The sequence below is a fragment of the Electrophorus electricus genome, unplaced genomic scaffold (genome assembly GCF_041902795.1).
Source record: "Electrophorus electricus isolate QZ-2024a unplaced genomic scaffold, ASM4190279v1 Scaffold88, whole genome shotgun sequence".
NCBI lineage: Eukaryota > Metazoa > Chordata > Actinopteri > Gymnotiformes > Gymnotidae > Electrophorus > Electrophorus electricus.
The window spans coordinates 165001-175000 of NW_027658805.1; the positions used below are offsets into that span (position 1 = coordinate 165001).

The 10000-nt window shown below is 53.9% G+C and overlaps 1 non-coding gene across 1 annotated transcript; it reads left to right on the plus strand.

Moving 5' to 3' along the window:
- The first annotated feature begins 7886 nt into the window (after nucleotides 1-7886).
- Nucleotides 7887-9725, plus strand: LOC145656717 (18S ribosomal RNA). Its single transcript, XR_014122313.1, has one exon. It is a non-coding gene; the product is annotated as an 18S ribosomal RNA (ribosomal RNA).
- Nucleotides 9726-10000: the final 275 nt, after the last annotated feature.

Sequence of the window (10000 nt, forward strand, 5' to 3'; positions counted from 1 at the left end):
GAAGTGTGCCCAGGCCCAGAGCTACTTTGCTGGGCATGACTGTGTTTGACCTCTTGGGTCTGGAAGTCTGGTGGTAGTAGTAGTAGTATGATTTAAAGGCACAAAGTGATTGAAGTGTGCCCAGGCCCAGAGCTACTTTGCTGGGCATGAATGTGTTTGAACTCTTGGGCCTGGAAGTCTGGTAGTAGTAGTATGATTTAAAGGCACAAAGTGATTGAAGTGTGCCCAGGCCCAGAGCTACTTTGCTGGGCATGACTGTGTTTGACCTCTTGGGCCTGGAAGTCTGGTGGTAGTAGTAGTATGATTTAAAGGCACAAAGTGATTGAAGTGTGCCCAGGCCCAGAGCTACTTTGCTGGGCATGAATGTGTTTGAACTCTTGGGCCTGGAAGTCTGGTAGTAGTAGTAGTAGTAGTAGTAGTAGTAGTAGTAGTAGTAGTAGTATGATTTAAAGGTACAAAGTGAATGAAGTGTGCCCAGGCCCAGAGCTACTTTGCTGGGCATGACTGTGTTTGACCTCTTGGCTCTGGAAGTCTATTTCTAGGCTTATATAAAGGGTCAAACTTCTTGAAGTGTGCCCAGGCCCAGAGCTACTTTGCTGGGCATGACTGTGTTTGACCTCTGGGGCCTGGAAGTCTGGTAGTAGTAGTATGATTTAAAGGCACAAAGTGATTGAAGTGTGCCCAGGCCCAGAGCTACTTTGCTGGGCATGATTCTGTGACCTCTTGGGTCTGGAAATGTGGTACTTTGAAGGATTAAAAGAGTGAAACGGTCTGAAGTGTGCGCAGGTGTAAAGCAACCTTGCTAGGCATGAAGGTGTGACCTCCAGGGCCTGGAAGTCTGGTGGTAGTAGTAGTATGATTTAAAGGCACAAAGTGATTGAAGTGTGCCCAGGCCCAGAGCTACTTTGCTGGGCATGACTGTGTTTGACCTCTTGGGCCTGGAAGTCTGGTGGTAGTAGTAGTATGATTTAAAGGCACAAAGTGATTGAAGTGTGCCCAGGCCCAGAGCTACTTTGCTGGGCATGACTGTGTTTGACCTCTTGGCTCTGGAAGTCTATTTCTAGGCTTATATAAAGGGTCAAACTTCTTGAAGTGTGCCCAGGCCCAGAGCTACTTTGCTGGGCATGACTGTGTTTGACCTCTGGGGCCTGGAAGTCTGGTAGTAGTAGTATGATTTAAAGGCACAAAGTGATTGAAGTGTGCCCAGGCCCAGAGCTACTTTGCTGGGCATGAATGTGTTTGAACTCTTGGGCCTGGAAGTCTATTTCTAGGCTTATATAAAGGGTCAAACTTCTTGAAGTGTGCCCAGGCCCAGAGCTACTTTGCTGGGCATGACTGTGTTTGACCTCTTGGGCCTGGAAGTCTGGTAGTAGTAGTAGTAGTAGTAGTAGTAGTAGTAGTAGTAGTAGTAGTATGATTTAAAGGTACAAAGTGAATGAAGTGTGCCCAGGCCCACAGCTACTTTGCTGGGCATGACTGTGTTTGACCTCTTGGGCCTGAAAGTCTATTTCTAGGCTTATATAAAGGGTCAAACTTCTTGAAGTGTGCCCAGGCCCAGAGCTACTTTGCTGGGCATGACTGTGTTTGACCTCTGGGGCCTGGAAGTCTGGTAGTAGTAGTATGATTTAAAGACACAAAGTGATTGAAGTGTGCCCAGGCCCAGAGCTACTTTGCTGGGCATGAATGTGTTTGAACTCTTGGGCCTGGAAGTCTGGTAGTAGTAGTATGATTTAAAGGTACAAAGTGAATGAAGTGTGCCCAGGCCCAGAGCTACTTTGCTGTGCATGACTGTGTTTGACCTCTTGGCTCTGGAAGTCTATTTCTAGGCTTATATAAAGGGTCAAACTTCTTGAAGTGTGCCCAGGCCCAGAGCTACTTTGCTGGGCATGACTGTGTTTGACCTCTGGGGCCTGGAAGTCTGGTAGTAGTAGTATGATTTAAAGGCACAAAGTGATTGAAGTGTGCCCAGGCCCAGAGCTACTTTGCTGGGCATGATTCTGTGACCTCTTGGGTCTGGAAATGTGGTACTTTGAAGGATTAAAAGAGTGAAACGGTCTGAAGTGTGCGCAGGTGTAAAGCAACCTTGCTAGGCATGAAGGTGTGACCTCCAGGGCCTGGAAGTCTGGTGGTAGTAGTAGTATGATTTAAAGGCACAAAGTGATTGAAGTGTGCCCAGGCCCAGAGCTACTTTGCTGGGCATGACTGTGTTTGACCTCTTGGGCCTGGAAGTCTGGTGGTAGTAGTAGTATGATTTAAAGGCACAAAGTGATTGAAGTGTGCCCAGGCCCAGAGCTACTTTGCTGGGCATGACTGTGTTTGACCTCTTGGCTCTGGAAGTCTATTTCTAGGCTTATATAAAGGGTCAAACTTCTTGAAGTGTGCCCAGGCCCAGAGCTACTTTGCTGGGCATGACTGTGTTTGACCTCTGGGGCCTGGAAGTCTGGTAGTAGTAGTATGATTTAAAGGCACAAAGTGATTGAAGTGTGCCCAGGCCCAGAGCTACTTTGCTGGGCATGAATGTGTTTGAACTCTTGGGCCTGGAAGTCTATTTCTAGGCTTATATAAAGGGTCAAACTTCTTGAAGTGTGCCCAGGCCCAGAGCTACTTTGCTGGGCATGACTGTGTTTGACCTCTTGGGCCTGGAAGTCTGGTAGTAGTAGTAGTAGTAGTAGTAGTAGTAGTAGTAGTAGTAGTAGTATGATTTAAAGGTACAAAGTGAATGAAGTGTGCCCAGGCCCACAGCTACTTTGCTGGGCATGACTGTGTTTGACCTCTTGGGCCTGAAAGTCTATTTCTAGGCTTATATAAAGGGTCAAACTTCTTGAAGTGTGCCCAGGCCCAGAGCTACTTTGCTGGGCATGACTGTGTTTGACCTCTGGGGCCTGGAAGTCTGGTAGTAGTAGTATGATTTAAAGACACAAAGTGATTGAAGTGTGCCCAGGCCCAGAGCTACTTTGCTGGGCATGAATGTGTTTGAACTCTTGGGCCTGGAAGTCTGGTAGTAGTAGTATGATTTAAAGGTACAAAGTGAATGAAGTGTGCCCAGGCCCAGAGCTACTTTGCTGTGCATGACTGTGTTTGACCTCTTGGCTCTGGAAGTCTATTTCTAGGCTTATATAAAGGGTCAAACTTCTTGAAGTGTGCCCAGGCCCAGAGCTACTTTGCTGGGCATGACTGTGTTTGACCTCTGGGGCCTGGAAGTCTGGTAGTAGTAGTATGATTTAAAGGCACAAAGTGATTGAAGTGTGCCCAGGCCCAGAGCTACTTTGCTGGGCATGATTCTGTGACCTCTTGGGTCTGGAAATGTGGTACTTTGAAGGATTAAAAGAGTGAAACGGTCTGAAGTGTGCGCAGGTGTAAAGCAACCTTGCTAGGCATGAAGGTGTGACCTCCAGGGCCTGGAAGTCTGGTGGTAGTAGTAGTATGATTTAAAGGCACAAAGTGATTGAAGTGTGCCCAGGCCCAGAGCTACTTTGCTGGGCATGACTGTGTTTGACCTCTTGGGCCTGGAAGTCTGGTGGTAGTAGTAGTATGATTTAAAGGCACAAAGTGATTGAAGTGTGCCCAGGCCCAGAGCTACTTTGCTGGGCATGAATGTGTTTGAACTCTTGGGCCTGGAAGTCTATTTCTAGGCTTATATAAAGGGTCAAACATCTTGAAGTGTGCCCAGGCCCAGAGCTACTTTGCTGTGCATGACTGTGGTTGACCTCTTGGCCCTGGAAGTCTGGTGGTAGTAGTAGTATGATTTAAAGGCACAAAGTGAATGAAGTGTGCCCAGGCCCAGAGCTACTTTGCTGGGCATGAATGTGTTTGAACTCTTGGGCCTGGAAGTCTGGTAGTAGTAGTAGTAGTAGTAGTAGTAGTAGTAGTAGTATGATTTAAAGGCACAAAGTGCTTGAAGTGTGCCCAGGCCCAGAGCTACTTTGCTGTGCATGACTGTGTTTGACCTCTTGGCTCTGGAAGTCTATTTCTAGGCTTATATAAAGGGTCAAACTTCTTGAAGTGTGCCCAGGCCCAGAGCTACTTTGCTGTGTATGACTGTGTGACCTCTTGGCCCTGGAATTCTGGTGGTAGTAGTAGTATGATTTAAAGGCACAAAGTGAATGAAGTGTGCCCAGGCCCAGAGCTACTTTGCTGGGCATGACTGTGTTTGACCTCTTGGGCCTGGAAGTCTGGTAGTAGTAGTATGATTTAAAGGCACAAAGTGATTGAAGTGTGCCCAGGCCCAGAGCTACTTTGCTGGGCATGAATGTGTTTGAACTCTTGGGCCTGGAAGTCTATTTCTAGGCTTATATAAAGGGACAAACTTCTTGAAGTGTGCCCAGGCCCAGAGCTACTTTGCTGTGTATGACTGTGTGACCTCTTGGCCCTGGAATTCTGGTGGTAGTAGTAGTAGTAGTAGTATGATTTAAAGGTACAAAGTGAATGAAGTGTGCCCAGGCCCAGAGCCAGGCCTGGGCAGCAGGGGGCGCTCCTGGCCATGCCCAGCGAGTTTCGTGCGAATCGGACCTGGTCCGGAAGAGATACGAAGGGAAAACTCATTACTCGTCGGGGTGGCACATCCAGGCTCTCGACCCTCCCAAAGCGTCCGACCAGGGTGCACCCTGCCGGGCATGGTTAGCCGCCAGCCCCCTTCCTGGAGGTCTGGTTGGCACGGGGTTTTGATTTATCGGTTTCATATCTCTGGGCTCCTTGGGAGCAGAAAGTCGGTTGAGGGCCCTTTGGAAAGAGCCGGGGCTGCCGTTTAACGCTGTCCAAGCGGCAGGCGAAGCGCACCCACCGTTTTTACGCTATGATTTTTTAAAACCGCCGGGGCGGCAAACACAGGGCCGGTCGGGTTTGAAGACGAATATCTCTTCGGCCCTTGGGAGGAGAGAAGCAGCGCGGGTCACCTTTGAACGCGCTCGCTGCCAGGAACGTCTGGCGTAAAAGTTTCGTGGGAATCGGACGTTCCTAGGCTGAGAAGCGAGCGCCCGCCCTCGGGCGGTCGGGGGCCCCTTTCTCATTCCCCGTCTGGGCTAAAAATACGAGGTCGGACCCGATGGACTCGGGAGACTGGAGAGTACCAGGGAGACCCTGGAAGCAGGCGACCCGACCCACGCTTCGCTGTCTCCTCGGCCCTCGGGAGTAGAAGCGCGGGGACGGTGGCGTGGGCAGCAGGGGGCGCTCCTGGCCATGCCCAGCGAGTTTCGTGCGAATCGGACCTGGTCCGGAAGAGATACGAAGGGAAAACTCATTACTCGTCGGGGTGGCACATCCAGGCTCTCGACCCTCCCAAAGCGTCCGACCAGGGTGCACCCTGCCGGGCATGGTTAGCCGCCAGCCCCCTTCCTGGAGGTCTGGTTGGCACGGGGTTTTGATTTTTCGGTTTCATATCTCTGGGCTCCTTGGGAGCAGAAAGTCGGTTGAGGGCCCTTTGGAAAGAGCCGGGGCTGCCGTTTAACGCTGTCCAAGCGGCAGGCGAAGCGCACCCACCGTTTTTACGCTATGATTTTTTAAAACCGCCGGGGCGGCAAACACAGGGCCGGTCGGGTTTGAAGACGAATATCTCTTCGGCCCTTGGGAGGAGAGAAGCAGCGCGGGTCACCTTTGAACGCGCTCGCTGCCAGGAACGTCTGGCGTAAAAGTTTCGTGGGAATCGGACGTTCCTAGGCTGAGAAGCGAGCGCCCGCCCTCGGGCGGTCGGGGGCCCCTTTCTCATTCCCCGTCTGGGCTAAAAATACGAGGTCGGACCCGATGGACTCGGGAGACTGGAGAGTACCAGGGAGACCCTGGAAGCAGGCGACCCGACCCACGCTTCGCTGTCTCCTCGGCCCTCGGGAGTAGAAGCGCGGGGACGGTGGCGTGGGCAGCAGGGGGCGCTCCTGGCCATGCCCAGCGAGTTTCGTGCGAATCGGACCTGGTCCGGAAGAGATACGAAGGGAAAACTCATTACTCGTCGGGGTGGCACATCCAGGCTCTCGACCCTCCCAAAGTGTCCGACCAGGGTGCACCCTGCCGGGCTAAGAGAACAGCCAGGTGAACCCTGGAGGTTCCGAACTCCAGACCCCTGGACCCGACGGCTCAGTCCGCCTCAGGTGCACTACAGAGGTCCTCGGGCTGTCCCTGAGTGCATTAAAACGGAAATCAGAATTACTCCCCCGGGTGGCACTTCCAGGCTCTCGACCCTCCCAAAGTGTCCGACCAGGGTGCACCCTGCTGGGCATGGTTAGCCGCCAGCCCCCTTCCTGGAGGTCTGGTTGGCACGGGGTTTTGCAAATAGGTCCCGTCGGGTATATGGGAGAGCAAAGAGAATCAATGGGGTCCAAGCACTAAATTCATCCAGTGGCGTTCTCTGGAAGCCCAAGGGGAGTCCGAGGGGTGTTCGGCCGGCAAGGGGAGCTCTCCCTCGGACACATGATCAAACGCCTGTCCCCTACCGGAAAGTGGTGTGCTCTGGATGCCCCCCCCCCCCCCCATCCCCCGAGGGGGGTGCTTATCCCGCGAGGGGAGCCCTCCTCGGGTTAAGTGAACCATCATGCCGATTCCCCTATGGAAGTGGGCACATCCAGGCACACAGTCTGCTTTGCTCTCCCCGACCCGAGTGCGTCTGTTGGGCTGAGTGTACGCCCAGGCAACTGGATCCAATGGCTCAGTCCGCCGCAGCGTGCTTCGACGATGGGTCGTACAGCCATGCCACCAGGGTGGGCGTGTTTGTAAATGTACCAGTGGATTCTCGTCGGCCTGCCACATCCATGGTATCGACCCACCAGGCCTGTCCGACCAGGGGTTGACCCTGGACGGGCACGGTCTGTGGTTTGGCCCTTGTCCTAGATGAAATCGGGCACGGGGTTTTCTGGCCAGGTACCATCGGGTTACTGGGAGAGCGGCTTCGGTCTCCAGGTGAGACCAATGGTGAAGCAGCACGAGGCAATGGAGAGCATGCAAAGCGATGGGGAAGCCATGCACGGCAATGGCCACGAAAAAAAAAAAAAAATCACCACGGAAGGAACGTGAAGAACAAGGAGGAGTGTAGTGACACTGCCCAAAGCTGCCCGGTGTTGCAGGGGTCTATTGGTGTGTTGCTTCCTTGTTTGGTAGAGTGGAGTACCAGACCCGCCAGGGGTAGGCAAACCATTCCCCCTACGGTAAGTGAGGAGCCAGCCATTTGACGAGCGGGTGTCCACGTGTACGGGTGCGAGCGCTATCCCCCCACACGGGGTTAGGCCACGGCCTTAGGTGGACGTCTGCCGACCAGCCCCGGCTGATCCAGAACTTCTGATGTGGAGAGCGGTTTTGACAGATCCTCCCTGGTTCTAGCGGGTCAAGCCTCTGATGGGGGGTGGGGGTTATTTGTAACCCATCCCAGAACTCTCTGGGGGAGACTCAGACGGCCAGTCTGTCTACTCAGTTGTCCTATACTGGTGTCTGTGGTTTGGGAGGAAGGGAGTGCCCTGCTTTGTTGGCCTCCTCTTCAAACCTACCTGGGCCCACGAATCACTCTTCTTGGTTACATCACGAAACGTAGGTTGAGCGAGGCTAGGGGGGAGGGAATTCGACGAGGTCTTTCCCTTGTCCCCCCACCAGCGGCCCACGAAAATCAAAACGGCGTGAAGAGAGGGAACGCCGAAAGCACCTGGAGTCGGCCGTCCGCACCTCCGGAGGAGGTGGACGGGGTACGGTGCGGGCATGACCGGATGGGACAGCTTTGCATCAAGGTGAGAGGTCGGCGTCCGAAGGCCAGAGGGCGGTGCGCGAGCACGTTTACACTGGCCGCGGAAGCTGTCCTGGGTAGCCCTGTATGGCGTCTGGACCTGACGGCGCACGCACTTACAACCCGCTGCTTCCTAGCCCCCGGAAGGGGAGGCGGATGTCACTCGTGGTTCATCCCAGACCACGGTGCAAACTACCTGGTTGATCCTGCCAGTAACATATGCTTGTCTCAAAGATTAAGCCATGCAGGTCTAAGTGCACACGGCCGGTACAGTGAAACTGCGAATGGCTCATTAAATCAGTTATGGTTCCTTTGATCGCTCCACACGTTACTCGGATAACTGTGGTAATTCTAGAGCTAATACATGCAAACGAGCGCTGACCCTTCGGGGGATGCGTGCATTTATCAGACCCAAAACCCATCCGGGGGGCTCGGGCCCCCCGGCCGCTTTGGTGACTCTAGATAACCTCGGGCCGATCGCGCGCCCTCCGCGGCGGCGACGTCTCATTCGAATGTCTGCCCTATCAACTTTCGATGGTACCATAGTCGGCTACCATGGTGACCACGGGTAACGGGGAATCAGGGTTCGATTCCGGAGAGGGAGCCTGAGAAACGGCTACCACATCCAAGGAAGGCAGCAGGCGCGCAAATTACCCATTCCCGACACGGGGAGGTAGTGACGAAAAATAACGATACAGGTCTCTTTCGAGGCCCTGTAATCGGAATGAGCGTATCCTAAACCCATGGGTGAGGACCCATTGGAGGGCAAGTCTGGTGCCAGCAGCCGCGGTAATTCCAGCTCCAATAGCGTATATTAAAGTTGCTGCAGTTAAAAAGCTCGTAGTTGGATGTCGGGAGTGGGCTGGCGGTCCGCCGCGAGGCGTGCCACCGCCTGTCTCAGACCCTGTCTCCCGGTGCCCCCCGGATGCCCTTGGCTGGGTGTCCGGACGGGGCTCGGAGCGTTTACTTTGAAAAAATTAGAGTGTTCAAAGCGGGCCCGCTTCTCGCCTGAATACCTGAGCTAGGAATAATGGAATAGGACTCCGGTTCTATTTTGTGGGTTTCCTGAACCAGGGCCATGATTAAGAGGGACGGCCGGGGGCATTCGTATTGCGCCGCTAGAGGTGAAATTCTTGGACCGGCGCAAGACGGACGAAAGCGAAAGCATTTGCCAAGAATGTTTTCATTAATCAAGAACGAAAGTCGGAGGTTCGAAGACGATCAGATACCGTCGTAGTTCCGACCGTAAACTATGCCGACCCGCGATCCGGCGGCGTTATTCCCATGACCCGCCGGGCAGCGTGAGGGAAACCACGAGTCTGTGGGTTCCGGGGGGAGTATGGTTGCAAAGCTGAAACTTAAAGGAATTGACGGAAGGGCACCACCAGGAGTGGAGCCTGCGGCTTAATTTGACTCAACACGGGAAACCTCACCCGGCCCGGACACGGAAAGGATTGACAGATTGATAGCTCTTTCTCGATTCTGTGGGTGGTGGTGCATGGCCGTTCTTAGTTGGTGGAGCGATTTGTCTGGTTAATTCCGATAACGAACGAGACTCCGGCATGCTAAATAGTTACGCGGCCCTCCGCGGTCGGCGTCAAACTTCTTAGAGGGACAAGTGGCGTTCAGCCACGCGAGATGGAGCAATAACAGGTCTGTGATGCCCTTAGATGTCCGGGGCTGCACGCGCGCCACAATGGTTGGATCAGCGTGTGCCTACCCTACACCGAGAGGTGCGGGTAATCCGCTGAACCCCATTCGTGATGGGGACTGGGGATTGCAATTATTCCCCATGAACGAGGAATTCCCAGTAAGCGCGGGTCATAAGCTCGCGTTGATTAAGTCCCTGCCCTTTGTACACACCGCCCGTCGCTACTACCGATCGGATGGTTTAGTGAGGTCCTCGGATCGGCCCCGCCGGGGCTCCTCGCGGGCCTTGGCGGAGCGCCGAGAAGTCGATCAAACTTGACTATCTAGAGGAAGTAAAAGTCGTAACAAGGTTTTCGTAGGTGAACCTGCGAAAGGATCATTAACGGGTAACGCTGTCCGGCGTGCCTCCTCTCCCGACCCCCTCGACTTCGCCGTCCCCCCGCGTCGGGGCCCAGGGTCGAAAGGGTCTTCGGGGTTGCTGTTACACGTGGTCGCTTGCAGGTCAGGCTGGACAGAAGGCATAAAGGAGGAGCCTAGTCCCTCCCACCCCTTCCTCGTCCTCCGCCTCTTCCTCCGCGTCGTCCTTCAGCACCCCCCCCCCGCAGGCCCCGGTATTCTCTGGGTTCCAGCGCGAGAGACGCGTCGTTCAAAAAACTC